The 18500-nt window shown below is 36.6% G+C and overlaps 1 pseudogene; it reads left to right on the forward strand.

The window, feature by feature from the left end:
* The first annotated feature begins 16197 nt into the window (after window positions 1–16197).
* LOC102841780 lies at window positions 16198–16806 on the forward strand (annotated as a pseudogene).
* Window positions 16807–18500: the final 1694 nt, after the last annotated feature.

An 18500-nucleotide genomic window follows, 5' to 3' on the forward strand; every position in this document is an offset into this window, starting at 1 on the left:
TCCAGAAACAAGATAAAATGTCTGAGACAAATGACCTAGAGGTAGACCTGGACTCCATTCTGGAAGGAGGACAGGCCTTTGAAATGCCTGAGAAGGAATTCAGACAAATGATTATAAAATGTTTCAAAACATTTTACAACGGAGTTAAGAAAAATAAGGAAGAAGTCAGGAAAGCACTACCGGAACAATCAGAAAAGCTAGATACAGCATTGGAAACAACTCAAAAGCTACAGAGAGAGGTCCAAATGATCAATAATAGAATATTAGAAATAGACAATACACTGAAAGGGCAAAGAAGTAGAATAGAAGAGATGAAATGCAAAACTAGTGAGCTGGAAGACAAATCTCTCAATACCACTAAGATAGAGGAGCAAACAGATAAAAAGGATAAAAAAATCTGAAGAAGTTCTAAGATTCATGTTGGACAACATGAAGAGGAATAATTTAAGAATTATTGGTATTCTGGAACAGGAAGAATCACACAAATCCACAGAGGAAATAGTAGAAGAACTGTTGGAAGAAAATTTCTCTATCATCCTGAAAAGTGAAAAGATAAACTTTCAAGAAGCTCAATGAACCCCAGTAAGGATAGACCCCAAAAGAAAATCACCGAGACATATCATAATCAAGCTCTCCAAAATCAAAGACAGGGAGACAATCCTGAAAGCAGCTAGGTAAAAGAGAAGTGTTACATACAAAGGCAAGCAAGTCAGATTAAGCTCAGACCTCTCAGCAGAAACCATGTAGGAAAGAACGCAATGGGGAGACATAATATAAAACCCTGAAAGAAAAAAAACTACCAAATTTATTTTGGAGGAAATGCAGCTAAAATACTCCTTAGAAGCCAGAATGGCAAGATTTCATCTCTTATCCATCTGTCATCCTTCATACATGTTATCAGGTGGGACCAACCCCTGGAGAATTGCATTAGACTTAGTAAAGTGGAGTGTCAGCAAAAAAGAGGAAGATCCCCCAGTGAGATGGACTGACACAGTGGCAGTAGAAATGGGCTCAACTGTAACAACAAATGTGAGGATGGCACAGGACAGGGTAATGTTTCATGCTGTTATGTATGCAACAATGGTACCTAACCACAACAGCAACAGGTAATAGAAACCAAACCATGGGAATCTGCATTTCTATGACATCCATTTCTCCTTTCATCAGCCTCCTAACCATATCATTCTTCACATAAACCCAGACATTAAATTTGTCTTCCTATAGCTTAACTGGCCCTCTCATTTCAAAACTTGAAAAGTGAGGAAGATGAAGTTAATTACTAGAACCCTTCTACCTACTCTCTTACTTCTCTCCCTTCATTTACTTTCTGGTGTACTCTATGACCACTCAAACACATAAGTTCTTTTGCTTTGCATTGGGAAGAAAGGTGGGAGACACTCTTCCTCTTTGGAAGAGGCCAGAGTCCTTCTGCTCTGTTCTCTGTACTCACTGGGTGCTGTGTGGTTCTCTCCTCAGTCTCAAAGTGGAAAGAATAAGATAACTCCTGGAAAGTATATTTTTTTCAAATATGCTATCTATTTTTCTAGCATTAATCATTATCTAAGCTATTGGCTATTACTCTATTGTGTGAAACACAGAATTTTAACAGGAAAGAAAATTGGATTTTCCAGTACAAAAGGCCCAGAAAATAGGTCCTAAAGACTCTTTGGTCCCTCAGGGAAACTACCAAAAATGCTCCTCAGGAAATGCATTGACTAATGCAGACCTGAGACTGAAGTGGATTGTTTGCCACAATGGAGATTCAGATTTCTAAATTCTGTACCATTGAACTTTGAGCCTATGACATAGCTATTAATGTTATCATAAAAATTTTATCATAAAAAATATAAAGCAATAACTTGGAATCTTAAATCATATTAAGAAGCTGTGTTATCAATGGAACAAAATAAAATGTTTATACATCATGTTTCATACATCATGTAGTAAATTAATTTTGTCCTGTACAACTGATTAATTTTTTTTATCATATCTAGTTTGGAAACATTGTTATACCTTACTTTGCCCCCAGGGCCCTATTCCCATTGTTTCCAATTTATCCGTTTTTTTCTCACCAAAGTTTTAGGAGTCTGTGTTACACATTAGCAATCAGCAGTATTTAAAAAATGATTTGTAGAGAGTTTAAGAGAAAACTACTCTTTTTAAGCTTCATGGCTGACACCGCCCTTGAGCTTTAATTTAAGGTCTCTGCTTCCTGAAATTTCACTGATATGAAACATCCAATACTAAATGGTTTTTGGAAGTACATTTTAATAGAAAAATGATGTTGCTACAAATCAATAAACTATTTTCATAAAAATAATAGGGCTTTTAATTTAATTAAATTTTTTAAGAACAATTATTCTAATTTCTGATAATGCCGGGGTCTGTGGCAATTGATGGCCTAACAAGAAGTTCACCAGCTGTTTTTAACAGATAGTGTCTGTTGTTTTGTTTTGACATACAACAGTGAATGCAACATAAATAATTTCAACCCTTCACAGTTTTGCCAGGAAAGATTATAGGGTTGAATTCAGCATTGCAAACACATTTGTGATAGTACAACTAATGGTAGACACTGGAGCTTTTTGCTGTCAGTGAACTGGGAAAGTTGCTGAAACCTTTATAAATATCATCTGGTTCTTAAGAAATGAGCACATGGATTTTATTTATGATGTTTTTCAATAACCTTGAACTTTGGGATCAGTTGGCTATGGTGTAAAAAGCGGTAGTAGACCACCCAGTAGGAATTGAAAAATAAATCTTAAGAATATATGGCATGCACACTTGCGTGCATTGTTAATGTTGGTGTGCTTTTAAGTTTTGGCTCTACACATTATTGGGTTTTAATGGCACCAAAACATTCTACAGGAATGGTCTTTGATTACTCTTTCTGCTAAATTACACGATTAAATTTTTTAAAGTTTTTCTGTTGATAACTTGAGTATTTCTATTTATAGCAACTATTTACATTACCGTAGTTCCTTCATAAAATTAAAATACTATAAATTCCTTAGGGGAAATGGTTGAGAAATTCAGATGGTCACTCTCACACTGTTGCCAAACTTCAGGAAACCCAGTACTGGATTATTCCCGGAAAACACGGGCCTTCACATTAGCTTTGAGGTATGTTTTTTCAGACACTGTTCACCTCAGCTGAAAATATTTATAAACTAAAAAAATTTCTACAGTTGGGATTTTTCATATCTTTTAATACAAATTGGTTAAAAAAATAAAAAGGAAACATCACATTTTTAAAAAATAAGTAGTAAAACTATCTTCTAAATTAAAAAAAAAAAAAAAAAGTAGCCATCAATATTAACTCATCTCCTGTCCAGCTTATATCATTGTTGCTGCTGTTGTTACATTTGTGGAGTCAGTTCCAAATTGTAGCAACCCTCTATAGGGTTTTTGAGGAGTGGCTGGTGGGTTAGAACCACAGAACTTGTGGTTAGGGTCCTCTGCTTATCTTGTAGCATCACACCAGGACTCTTGTATCATTGCCAGATAAATATTTCTAAAAACACAACTTTCTATCAATTTCTATCATAATCATTCTTAAAATGTTAACGTGTCTTAATCAAGAATCCAATTGCCATTGAGGTGATTCTGACACCTGGAAATCCCATGTGTTGCCAAGTAAAACTGTACTCTTTAGACTTGTCATGGCTTTGACCCTTCAGAAGCAGATCACCAGGCCAGTTTCCCAAGGAGTCTCTGATTCAATTCAAAGCTTTGACATTTTGTTTAACTGTTTGTGCCTTATAGGGACTCCTAACAAATTTTAATCTATTATACCAGGCTTCCACACTTTAATATGTGACTGTAAACCACACTGTCTGCAGAACACAGAGGAAAGTAAACTGATGTGCACATGTTCCATTAGTCCGTTGGACTAATTGATTCCAAGCTTCTTCAGTTCTCATCACTCTTCTTTCCTTTGCACATGGAGAGACCAACACCTGCCCCTAATGTGGCCACTCATGAGCTTCTAAGCTCCCAGGGGTTACTTACCAAAGCAAGATGCAGAACATTGTCTTTGTGGATTATGTTATACCTATTGACCATGGTGTCCCCTAAGACTATGGTCTTGAACCCCTAGGGACAGCAATTCATTGCCTTAAGATGTTTGGTAATATTTTAGAAGCTTTCCTTATTTTGCCTGCTGTATACTTTGGTAGCGTAGTGGTTATGAATCGGGCTGCAAACCGCAAGGTCAGCAGTTCAAATTTACCAGCCATTCCATGGGAGAAAGATGAGGCTTTCTGCTCCCATAAAGATTTACAGCCTCGGAACCAACTCCACGGCACATAACAACAACAACAATTCTCCACCACATTTGTAATTGGATATACCGGAATGGTAAATACCAATGTACAAATTTCCTTTTTCAAACTCTACCACTTATACTATTTTTTAAAAATGCTTTATTGTGACTTATGTGATAGTCCTATTATACATCTTTCATTGCCATGGATATAATTCCCTCCTTGCATCATCAACCAACCAAAGGGTATACCCTGCAAGGTCATATTTTGGCTGTTGTGGACTTGCTTCCATTTTCTTCAGCTTCAATCTGAACTTGCATCTGAGCAATTGATGATCTGTTCCACTGTCTGCCCTTGTTCTTGCGTTGGTAGATTATACTGAGCTTCTCCACTCTCATTTTCCACAGATGTAGTCATTTTGATTCCTTGTATTCCACCTGGTGAGATCCATGTGTACAGTCACCTATATGTTGTTTTAACAAGGTATTTGCAATGAATAAGACGCTGGCCTTACAAAATTCTATCATATACTCTTCAGCATCATTTTTATCACCAAGACCATGTTTTCCAACTTCTGATCCTTCCTCTTGCTTCCAACCTTTGCATTTCAATCCCCAGTAATTATCACTGCATTTTCCTTGCATGTTTCATCAATTTCACACAGGAGAAGTTGATAGAATTATTCATTTTAATCATTACTGACTTTGGTGGTGGTTGTGCCATTTTGAATAACAGTGATATTAACAGATCTTCCTTGTAGGCACATGAATAGCATTGTACTGCAGGATACATCTTGAAATGTTCTTCTTTGACAATGAATATGGCACCATTCCCCTTCGATTTCTCTTTCCAGGCATTGTAAATCTTACGATTATTTGATTCAAAATGCCAATATCAATTTATTTCAATTCATTAATGCCTAGGATATTGATCTCTGTGCATTCCATAAATTTTGACAACTTCAAATTTTCCTAGATTCATAGTTTGTACCTTCCATGTTCAGATGATTAATGGCTGTTTACAGCTGTTTCCCTTCATGTTGAGTTGTTCTCCATCAGCAAATGAAGGATCCGAAAGTTTTGCTCCATTCACATCATTATATTCAAACCTACTTTGAGGAGTCAACTTTTATCCAGTCATACGTTGAATGCTTCCCAACCTGAGGCATTATATCTGAAAATTTTATGGTGCTATTCACAATGTTTTCAACTTCTAGTACTGTATCAATCATTGATTCACTGCTATTCATACAATTTTCAGTGGCTAAACATTCAGAAGTAGCCTGTCTGTCTTTCTTCATAGTCTGTCTTAGACTGTAGCTCCACTGAAATTTATCCACCACAGATGACCCTGCTAGTAATTAAAACATTGGCAGCACAACTTTCAACATCACATCAACACACAAACACCACAATACAACAGACTGATAGATGAGAATTTGTTGATATGTGCCATGGAGTCGGAACCGACTCATAGAGACGCTGTACAGGGTTTCTGAGGATGTAAATCTTTAGAGGAGCAGAAAGTCTCTTCTTTCTCCCGCTGAACAGCTGGTATTTTCGAACTGCTGACACTGAGGTTAGCAGTCCGATTTGTAACCACTACACTACCAGATGAGAGTAGTGGTTCTTTTACCAAGGTGATAAAAATGGCATGTTTCCACTTCTATATACATACCCCAAAGAATTAAAGGCAAGGTTTCAAACAGATACATGTACACAAGTGTTCATTACAACATTATTAACAAAAGCCAAAATGTGGAAACAATCCAAGTGTTCATTAAGAGATGAATGGTTACATGAAATGAAGTATATATATACAGCAGAATTATTTCAATTATAAATATAAATGAAGTTCTGGTACATGCTATGACATGGATAAACCTTGAAAACATTAAACTGAGTAAAATTATTCAAACATAAAAGGACAATATTACATGGTCTTGGCTATATGAAATATATCCAATGGGCAAATGAAATAAAAGCATAGCAATAAAAGTTTCTTGGTGGTTACCAGGGAAAAATAGGAGGACAAATGTAGAAGGTGTTGATTAAGAGTTATGCAAACATTGAAAATGAATAACGGTCATTGTTGCACAACTTGATAAATGTAATTAGTGCCGTGATGGAAATGGCAGATATTACTATAAATTTTACAAGTATGATATATGTGTGACAGTCTGTATCTGTTTTAAACAATTCAAACTAATAATCAGACTAGTAACATTTTCACTATTTAGTAATATTTTGAATCAGGCAACTTCAACAATGCTTATTTCTAATGCTAATATTGCTTGCTGGAAACACAGTCTTGGTCTTAAATACAGGTCCACATTCCTCATCTTTGCACTTCAGACATGCTTAGTCTGTAGAGTGAATTGAAACTTCATTGGAGAGAAATCCAACAGCATTAGCTTTCCAACAAAATTCACTGCCAACTTATTTGGAAAAATAAATGTGAGATGTCACTTCAGGGTTGTAATTCCTCCATGAACCTTTGACCTTCCAGTTCTATCTGTTGCCTATGCTGCAACCCACCTAAGTTTCATGTTGCTCTTCCATGTCAAATCCAACTCCCGGCATCTGTTTTACACATCTGCTCTCCTTCGAATATGGTTGTTGCATTATGTTCTGAACTTCTTAGACCTCATCTCTGTGATGCTCATATATCCAGCACCAGACACCTGCTCCAGGAAGCCACAACACCACAAGAGCCCTTGATGCCATTCATTGGTGCCATCCCCCCTAATATTTCCAACCTTAATACCTCTCACATAATATGTTGTTGTTATTGTTGTTAAGTGCCATCGAGGCAATGCCAACCCATAGGGACCCTATATAGGGTTTCCGAGGAGCAGCTGATGAGCTTGAACCACTGACCTTGCAGTTCAAGTGACTTTGCAGTCTGATGCATTAACCCACAACATCACACCAGTACTCCATTCACATAGTATAGTTTGTGATATATTGTTAAATAAGTTTACACAGGCTTTAGTCATTGGTTGTTTCCTTAACAGTATCTTCTAAGAATCTTCACTTAAAACCATAGAGGTTTCAGGCAAATGAAGATCTATGCTAAAGATATTCTTCTCTCTAAAGTGGAAGTATCAGATGCAGTTATCCTCATTTAAAATCTGGGGATGGGTATACGTTTAAAAGGAGAGACTGAAAATAGACTCTGGTGGTACAGTGATTAAGCTCTCCATTGATAATCATTGGTAATTCAAATTCATCAGTTACTATTCAGGGAAAACATGTGACAGCCTGCTTCCATAAAAATCATCGTTGCTGTTGTTAACTGCTGTGGAGTTGCTTCCAACTCAGAAACCCTGTGTAGGGTTTTCGAGGAGCAGCTGATGAGCTTGAACCACCGACCTTGAGGTTCAAACTGACCTTACAGTCCAGCACATTAACCCATATGGTCAGTTTTGTTCTGTCCTGTAGGGTCACCATCAGTCAGATTTAAATCAACAGTAGAGGGCTTATATATATTAGTATGTATAAGAGAAAGAAAGAGGTAAGCGTCTTCAGAAAACAGGAACTTTATATGTTATGGCAATTTGTAGATGATACAGATAAAAGAAACTCAAAAGTAATTGAGGAGTAGCTACCTTCTCTCAAGCAGAGTCAGCATTCTTAGCCCCCTTGCACAAGGAGATAGACAAGTAAGGAAGACTTTGTTTCTACAATTCATGTCTCCTTGTAGTGTGCTTTTAATGCTAAAGACCAATGTCTCTATGATGTATGAAGTTAACATAAATGTTATTCATGATAATTGAAATATTTATACAAATTCACTTACATAAAATGTGTTTGTCTAAATATTTTTAATATTTCAAGAACAAATATTTCAGCCTGATAACTTTCCATTTTTCAATTTGCCCACTAGTAGCTTCTGAGACATTATGCCTATTAATCTCTTCTTAGTGATTGTTTTGCTATTTTTGTAAAAAGATCCCAGGAGTTTAGATTATTCATTACTTGCACAAAGCTCTCATATTATGCACAATTTAATTTTAGCTACATATATTCATTTAAAAAAAACTTACTTCAGGAAAAGGTCATCTGGTGAATGGGTTTGCTTTGAGGGAAAACATCAACAGTTTGTCAACTTTTCAAGAAAAGACCTCTCAGGATATGAGCACCTAGGGGTTTTGCAAAGGCTATTTTCACATCATAAAATGTCTCAGTCTGAATTTCCTGGAAACTTTGTGTTTTTGACATTTTATTTTTAAATTGAATTTTAAAAGCCATCTTAATGTGTCATTATCTTTAAGTATGTAAAATTACATGAGTCCAGACTCGTATAAAAATGTAACAAACTTAACATGATTCCAGCCAAACTACACCTGCATCTTCTCTGGAGACTCTCTCCTGTGTGGTTCTTTGCACAAAGTAAAAGCTTTTTGTAGACCCAACTGCAGTAATTCCCAACTGTGATGGAGTTGTGAGACCTTCTTATAGTCTGATTTTTGAATTCTAAATTTGGGATATGAGGTTATTTTTCATATATTGAAAATCAATTTAATCTTTAAAACAAAACAAAATTCAAATGATAGTGACAATAAAAGACACATTATAAAATTATGTCTTCTTTAATTTGGACTAGCATGTTGTTGTTGTTGTTGTTGTTGTGAAGCGCTGTTGAGTCGATTCCGACCCATAGCGACCTTGCGTAGGGTTTCCAAGGAGCAGCTGGTGAGTTCAAACGGCTTTGCAGTCTGACGCATTAACACAGCGCTACACCAGGACTCCTTGGACTAGCATAACTAGGCAAAAATCTCCTTCTAAAGCTGATAACTATCCACTTCTAGATACGTGAGTCATTTGTCATAAAACCAAGAGCTATTTCATTCATTCATTCAGTAAACATAATGTTCACTTATTGTATGCTGTAAAGTGCATCTACCTCTATCGTATTTTAGGCATAGCTTTAGGTGTTGAGAATATAGTTAAGAAATAAACAAACAAACAAATAAAAAATCCCAGTTCAAAGCTCTTACATTTTAATGTGTGAAACAAACAATAAAACATCAAACAAGCAGATGTCTATTCTATTGGTCTACAATTTTATTTAGGATCTAGAAAAGCATTGTTGCAATTAACTGCCACCAAGTCTGTTCCTACTCATAGCGACCCTGTACAGGGTCTAAGATTATAAATATAAATCTTTGAGAAAGCAGAAAGTTTCAACTTTCTCCCATGAATCAGTTAGTGGGCTCAACCCACCAACCTCATGTTTTGTAGTCCAGTGCTTATCTGCTAGAGCCAGCTTTGTTAAGTGCTAAATAACTATATGTGGAATCAAAGAACACAACTTAACTTTCCTATTTACTAACTTGTCCACTCTTGCTAATTAGAAATGTTGTTGCTGTTAAGTTCTGTGGAATCAGTTCAGACTCATAGTGACTCTATATAAGGTTTCCAAGGAGCGACTGGTGGGTTTGCACCACTGACCTTGTGGTTAGCAGTCCAGTGCTGATCCTACCGTGCCACACCAGTAGTCCACACCAGGAATAGCAATAGGTATTTTAGAAATTTCTGTTAAAATAATGTATTAAGTGTAAATCACAGTGCCTAAATAAATAAATAAGCGAGGAGCACTGGTCACATAGTGGGTACAAGTTGGGCTGTTAACCTGAATGTCAGCAGTTTGAAACTACCAGCTGTTCTTCAGGATAAAGATGAGGTGTTCTGCTGCAGTAAAGATTTATAGCTTCAGAAATGCTGCACAGGGTCTCTATGAGTCAGAACCGATTCCACGGCATACCACCACCACCACCACCAAATAAAAAACAGAAAAACAACCCTCTTGCCATCAGTCCTACTCATGGTTACCTATAAGATAGAGTAGAACTGTCCCCCTTGAATTTCAAAGACTGTAGATCTTTATGGAAAGAGACAGCCACATCTTTCTACCATGAAAGAACTGGTGGATTCATGCTGCCAACCTTTTGGTGTTTAACCACTGCACCAGCAGGACTCAAGTATCACAGCGCCTATTGTTAAGTGAATAAGTTCTGATATGGCGCTGTGGGTTAATGCACCAGACTGCAAAGTCATTTGAACTGCAAGGTCAGCAGTTCAAGCTCACCAGCTGCTCCTCATAAACCCTATAGAGGGTCGCTATAGATCAGAACCTACTCAACAGCACTTAACAACAACAAATGTTAAGTGCCGTCGAGTTGAACCACTGAACCACTGACCTTGAAGATAACAGTCCAGTGCATATCCTACAGCATCACACCAGGACCCCTGTTGTTGTTGTGAAGTGCTGTCGAGTCAGTTCCGACCCATAGCGACCCTGTATAGGGTTTTCGAGGAGCAGCTAGTGACCTTGAACAGCCTACCTTGCAGTTCAAATGGACTCCTAGTACATAGCAAATTATAGAAAATATTAGCTCACTTGAGCACTAAATTATGTACAACACATTGTAAGACTTTTGGGAAATGAATGAAAGGAATTGGTGGTGTTTTGGTAGGTAGTTTGGTAAAGTCCAGTGGGGTTAACTGAAAAGGAAGATTTTTTTTTTTCTTCACATTGCAAGTATGGTATCTGATAATTCACACTGGAGACAAAGACATAAAGGAATAAGAGAGATTTTGGTTACTGATTTGAATCAGTCCCACAAGTAATAGCAACAGCTTTGTAAAATGGGAAATAAACTGGATTAATGTGAAAGCTAGTCCTGGTGTGGCACTGTAGGATAAGCCCTGGAATGTTAACCACAAGATCAATGGTTAAAGCCCACCAGCTGCTCTTCAGAATCCCTATACCAGGTCTCTGTGAGTTGGAATTGACTTGATGGCACTTAACAACAACAGCAATATGGAAGCAAAACATGTTAAGTAGGAATTATCACAGCTGTGGATGAATAAATCTTTACCATGTGGCTTCAATATATAAATTGAAAAGGTCAAAATTATCTGAATGGCATATGTGCCAAATGATATGACCAATAGCAGTCCATTTCAACTGACTAATGCCTACACTGTTCATATTCAAGTGTTCCATTCATAGTATTAGCCATTTTGAATTGGACAATCATATGGCCTACAATGCCAGGAATGACAAACTGAAGTAGAATGGTGTTACATTTATTGTAAAAAAAAACAAAAAACAACAACAACAAAAAAAAAACCTCTCCTGAAATATAACACTATAAATGATAGGATCATATCCCTACAAGGATGCCCATAAGGCAGGCCAGTTGATACTGCTATTATTTAAATTATAAACCAGCCACTAACACCAAACATGAAGAAATTGAAGATTTTACCAATCAAAATGCATTGATGTTGTTAAGTGCCATCTAGTTGACTTCAATTCATAGTGACCCTTTACAGGTTCCCAAGGAGCAGCCAGTGGGTTTGAACTGCTGATCTTGTGGTTCTCAATCCACTGCTGATCCAACAGCACCACACCAAGAGTCCATTGCTAGTCACTGGTAATTGATTATCACTGGTAATTGGAACAAAGAAGTTAGAATCAAAGAAGGATCCATAGTTGTAAAATATGGCCTTGGTGATAGAAACTATGATGAAGATCACATGATAGAATTTTACAAGATCAATGACCTATCTGAGTCCTGGTGTGGCACCATAGGATAAGCATTTGACCTCAAGATCAGTTTGAACTATAAAGTCAGTGGTTCAAACTTAATAGCTGCTCCTCAGAAACTGTGAGTTTCGCTGAGTTGGAATTGACTCAACAGCACACAACAACAACAGCAACAACAACAATGGCCTATCCATTGGAAATTTTTTCCCCACAATATCAACAGAAACTATATATGTGGACCTCACTGACTGGATTAAAAAGAATCAAATCAATTACATCAGTGGGAATAAATGATGGAGAAGCTCAATATCATCATTCCAAACAGAATCAGGGGTCAACTATGAAACAGGCCATCAATTGTTTATATACAAGTTGAAATTGAAGCTGAACAGAAGTCATTCAAAGGGTGACTCAAGAAGATGAGTAAAGTTTTATAGGGAAATGTGCAAAGATCTGAAGTTTGGTAACCAGAAGGTAGAATATGCTCAGCACTGCTCACGTTTAAAGAACTGAATACATGATACAAACTTCTTCAAGTTAAAATATTAAAATATTTTATGGACAAAATATTGGATGATGCAGGAAGCATAAAAAGAATGTTGAAGAAATACAAGTATCATTGTACCACAAATAAATGGTCAATGTTTAATCATTTCAAAAGGTAGTATATGATCACAAATTGACTGTATTGAAGGAAAAAGTACAGGTTGTACAAAAAGCATTGGTAAAAAAACAAGAATCCAGAAATTGGTGGAATAATTGTGATATTTCAACAAACAGAAGCAAAGCTGACAGCAATCACTTGTAGAAATTTGTAAGACAACCAATGTGAAGAGATTCATAGTTGTATCTATTCCAAAGAAAAGTTATCCAACAGAATGCAGAAATTACTGAATAATATCATTAATACCTCATTCAAGTAAAGTCTTACTGAAGATCATTTTAAACTGGTGGCAGCAATACATCAAAAGGGAATTGCCAAAAAATTTAAGCCAGAGTCAGAAAAGGACATGAACAAGCTGGTGTCAGATGTACCTTGGCTGAAAACAGAAAAGACCAGAAATGTATTTATCTGCATTTCTTTGACTATGCAAAGGCATTCAACTGTGTGGATTATAGAAAATTATGGATAACACCATGAATGGAAATTCCAGAATGTTTAATGGTGCTCGGGTCAAACATGTACATAGACCAAGAGACAGTTGATCAAACTAGGGAATTCTGCATGGTTTAAAATCAGGAAAGATGTGTATCACTGCTGTATTCTTTCACCATATTTATTCAATCTGTATGTTGAGTAAATAATCTAAGATACTTATTATATGAAGACTGCAGCATCAAAATTGGAGGAGGATTTATTACAAACCTTCAACATACAAAGAATACAAACTTGTTAGTTGGTTGTAAAGACTACTTTTAATGCTTAATAATGAAGGTTAAAGATCACAAGCTTCAGTATGGTCGACCCTAAAAAAAACAAAGCTCCTTACAACTGGACCACTAAGCAGTATCATGATAAATGGAGAAAAGATTGAAATTGTCAAGGATTTTATTTTACTTGATCTGCAATCAATACTCATGGAAATAGCGGTCATATTGTCAAAACAAAATGACATATTGTTTTGGACAAACTGACTCGACAGCACTTAACAACAACAACAACTCTAAAATATCTCTTTTAAGTTTTTAAAAGCAAAGATGTCCCTTTGAGAAATTAGTGCACATGCCCCAAGCCATGATATTTTCAATCACCACAAATGTATGCAAAAGCTTGTGAATAAGGAAGACCAAAAAAGAATCGATGCCTTTGAATTATGGTATTAGCAAAGAACATGGAATACAGATCATGGATTTTCAGAATGAACAAAATTGTCTTGTAAGAAGTACAGCCACAGTATACATACCTTAGGTGCACGAATGACAAGATTTCATCTTACATACTTTGGACATATTATCAGGAGGAATCAGTCTTTGGAGAAGGACATCATGGTTGATAAAGTAGAGGGTCAGTTAAAAAGAGGAAGACCCTCAATTAGATGGATTGATAGAAATGGCTGCAATAATGGATTCAAACACAAGAATGGTTGTGACAATGGTGCAGGTTTAAGAAGTGTTTTGTTCTGTTATGTATAGGTTGCTATGATTAGGAACAGACTAGATAGCACCTAACAACATAACAACACAAAATGGGAGGATAAAAATGAACAACAGATACTAAAACTTATCATTATGTTATTTGATATTTACACTATTATTGTTGCTAAGCGCTATTGAGTAAGTTCCAGCTCACTGGGACCCTGTATAGAGCTTCTGAGAAGTGATTGGTGGATTTAAACCACTGACCTTGTGGTTTACAGCCCTGTGCTTATAATACAGTGCCACACTTTTATCATTACTAATAAAGTTTTATTGTAATGTGCACCTTCTCACATTATTTGTTCACTGAGTATTTTTTATATGTTAAAACACATATTTACACATTGATCTAAAAATCCAGGCAGAAATCCTTTACATTATGAATGTTCCTGTTGCTGTTAAGTGCTGTCGAGGCTATTCCAACCCATAGCAGCCCTGTATATGGTTTCCAAGGAGCAGCTGGTAAGTTTGAACCACCGACATTGCAGTTCAAATAACTTTGCAGTCTGACACATTAGCCCACAGCCCCACACCAGAGTATGTTATGTTGTTGTTGTTGTTGTCAGGTGCCATCGAGTCAGAACCGACTCGTAGCGACCCCATGCACAGCAGAATGAAACAATGTTCGATCCTGGGCCAACCGCACTACCGCTGCCACACTTGAGTCCATCAATGATGCCACCTGGCTGATCCATCTTGTTGGGGTTCTTCCTCTTTTTCTCTGGCCCTCCATCTTACCCAGCATGACATCCTTCTCCAGCGACTGTTCCCTCCTGACAATATGTCCAAAGTATGAGAGACGAAGTTTAGCCAAATTTCAGCTAAATAACTTTTAAAAAATCCTTCCATTTAAGCTGATTGTTGTTGTCTCACCACAGAAGAGATTTAACTTGTAAACGTAATATCATGAACATAGAATCAATTGGAAACCACTTAATGGAAAACTAGCCCCATTCAATCTGAATCACATCTGCCCTTCAACTTAAAAAACATGCCCCCCAAAATAGACCTTGTAAATCTGTGATAGTTTCCATTTGTGTCTTTTGATAGAACCTAACTAGTGCTATTTGAGGTTGTATTACATGGATAGAGTCAAAGTGTGGCATGTGTAGACTCCATAATGGAATTTGGTTAATTTACTAAATTCATTTACTTTTAGTAAAAGGTAAATAGGAGCCATAAACCACAAAATTATAACACTTCTCTGATGGAAAACCAAAATAAACAAGTGTATGTTGTTGTTAAGCACCATCAAGTCAGTTCTGACTTCCAGAGATCCTGTAAATAGTATTCTTGAAAACACTGAATAATTCAACCTACACACAAAGGAATATTTCTTCAGCCTCTAAGACCTAACTTGTCTGAAACCATACTATGAAAAAAAAGCATATTTTTTTCCTTAATTTCCTCTCGGGCTAAAAAGAATAAATCTTAGATGAGTAAAAAGCAGTAATATAAAATCCAATGAATAAGTGGAATGGATTAAGATGGAGAAATGTAGACAATCTACTTATTCAGGAACATGCTCTTAAAAACCTCTCCTTTCTGCCACTATCTCTTAACTATGAACTCTCAATAGAGTTGAATATTATATTTTCTTATTTGGATTGATCCCCCCAATTCTTGATTAATTGAGAAAACTGATATTGTATAAATTTTCCAAATGACTGTGGTTTCACATGAGAAGTACATTTATAAAAGAACTTTAATCCCTCTACTTTTGAAATGAGAAGCCCATAAATCTTAATTACATATTACTTCAGCACCTAATTTTTTTAAAAAAATGAGTAATAAATTTAAAAAGAGTAAAATAAAACTTTAAAAAGAGTTTCCAATTGGGATATAACAAATACTGTATTTTTTTAAAATAGTGAATTGTTCCTTAAAGTATTTAAAATTTGTTGCATATAAAAGATAGTGGGGTTATTCCTCATTCAGCTCTAAAAATTAGCCTGTTGGCCTTGTAGTATTTGAATAAAGCTAGTCACTATCTGAAATACTTATGCAAAATCAAGAACACGGAATTAAACGTGTTGTTAAGTGCCATCCAGTTGGTTTCAACACATAGCAAAGGATTTCCAAGGAGAGGCTAGTGAGCTTGACCTTGTGGTTAAAACTAGCCTTGTAGTCCAGTGTATTTTCCTGCAATGCCGCACCAGTACTACAGGATTAAAATAGTTGGTAAAAATTCGATTCACAGTGGCTGAAGTTGACTGTTGAGATCCAGTAATCTAGAATGGCTACTCTGATCTTGTTGATAAGGAGAAAGGAAAACCAGGCACACGTGTGGCCCCTAAAGATGAGCTGAATCTGGGATCTGGGTCTTCCATCAAAACCTTAGATGGGAGATCTCAGGTTTCCACATCACATGTTGGTAAAATATTTGATGCTCCATCTGTCCTACCTAAACCTGCCAAAAAGGCTTTGGTAACTATCAATAGAGCTACAGAAAACTCAGTAAAGACTAATGGACACCTTAAGGCAAAGTTACCAACCTTCTTTGCCAAGAAGGTAACTGAGAAGACTGGTAAAGCAAAAAGTTCTGTTCCTGTGGCAGATGGCACCTATCCAGAAATAGAAAAATTCTTTCCCTTCAATCCTCTAGACTTTGAGAGCATTGACCTACCTAAAGAGCACCAGATTGCACACCTCCCCTTGAATGGAGTGCCTCTCATGATCCTAGATGAGGAGAGGGAACTTGGAAAGCTCTTAGACATGGGTTCCCCCTCCACCTGTGAAGATGCCCTTGCTGACATGGGAGTCTGATCTCTTGCAGTCTCCTTCAAGCAGTCTATCAACGCTGGATGTTTAACTGCCACCTACTTGCTATGACTTCAATATTTAAGTTTCTTTGTGCTTTGTAGTTTGTATTTTTTTGTATTAATAAAGCTGTTTTTTATTTAATAAATAGAACAAATTTCAATTCACAGTATCTAAGAAGTTCAGGTGGTATAATGGTTAAACATTCAACTACTAACCTAAATTTGGGTGTTTGTGCCTTTCAGTGCAGTAGATTACTTAATATGACCCTACTAATCAGAGTCTTTGTAACTTCCAGTGAATTACAGCATGGAACTATCAAATAAAGTACTTGTTGCCCACTACGAGGATTGGATAGCTTGCTAATACTGTAAATAAGATGTATGACACTCTTGTGGAAGTGCAACCACTCAAATAAGATATATGGAAATATGTGATTGGTCAGTTTGTCATACTAATATGCTTAAAAGAGAGTACCAAAGAAAAAATGGAAATCTCATGTTCTTCCAGAAAGAAGACTAGGAGTAGAGGGTATCCTTTGGACCAAGAGTTCCTGTGCTGAGAACCTCCTAGACCTTAACAGAGAGCTATAACATTAGTAAGAATAAGATGCAGTAGAAGCAGTACAGTGAAAAGGAAAGTAGAAGCAGCAGAACCAGAAGACTGGCAAGGGACATCTCATTGGACTTCCTCATCGACAGTGTGAGAAATTTGAGCACCTTTGGCAGAAGACATGCTGGCAGACGGGAGTACTCCACAAACTTAGTGACAGAGCTAAATGTGTGGCTGAGCTTGGCGCAACACTACGTAGTGTTTCATTCTGCTGTGCATAAGGTTGTTATGAGTTGGAACTGACTGGACAGTACCTAACAATAATGTAATTTTCTTGACAGTTACTCAAGGAGAACAGATGTTGAGGGGCTGAGAACTTACCAGGCAGAGGGCCAGAGAAAGGCATGCCTGCAGGAGTGGCTGTGAGGAAGCTGTTCTGGCCAAAGAACTGTGTACAGAGTTATTTCTGATCTTGAATTGTGATTTGTTACTTCTGTAATTAATATCACATGCAAATAAAATTTTGCTAAAGATCATTAAAAAATGACTCTGCCATAGAATATCAACAGGGAAGTGCCAGAAATTCAAACCATATTCAGCAGAGGACATTGAACAAGTTATCATTGCTGATGTCAGATGGATTTTGACTGAAACCAGAGAATATCATCAAGATGTTTACTTGTGCTTTATTGACTATGCAAAGTCTTTCAAATGTGTGGATCATGACAATCTAGGGATAACATTGCAAAGAATAGGTATTAACAGAGCATTTAATTATGCTCATATGGAACCAGTACATAGACAAATTGGCAGTGGTTAGAAGAGAATAAGGGATACGGAATGGTTTAAAATCAGGAAAGGTGTGTGCCAGGGTTGTATTATTTCACCATATGTATTCAATCTGTATGCTGAGCAAATAACTGGATAAGTTGTTTTATACAAAGAAGAATGTGGCATCAGAATTGGAAGAAAACTCATTAACAACCTTCAATATGCAGATGACACAACCTTGTTTGCAGAGCATCAAGAGGACTTAAAATACTTACTAATGAAGATTAGTGATTGTAACCTTCACTATGGATTGCACCTCAATAAAGCAAAACAAAAATCTTCACAACTGGGCCAATAAAATTAAAATAAATGTAGAAAAGATTGAAGTTGTTAAAATATTTCAAAATCCAAGACTGTCATGGATTATTTCATAGGCAGAACCATGGTTGATTTGCA

Source organism: Chrysochloris asiatica, unplaced genomic scaffold (genome assembly GCF_000296735.1).
Source record: "Chrysochloris asiatica unplaced genomic scaffold, ChrAsi1.0 scaffold00010, whole genome shotgun sequence".
Classification (NCBI taxonomy): Eukaryota; Metazoa; Chordata; class Mammalia; order Afrosoricida; family Chrysochloridae; genus Chrysochloris; species Chrysochloris asiatica.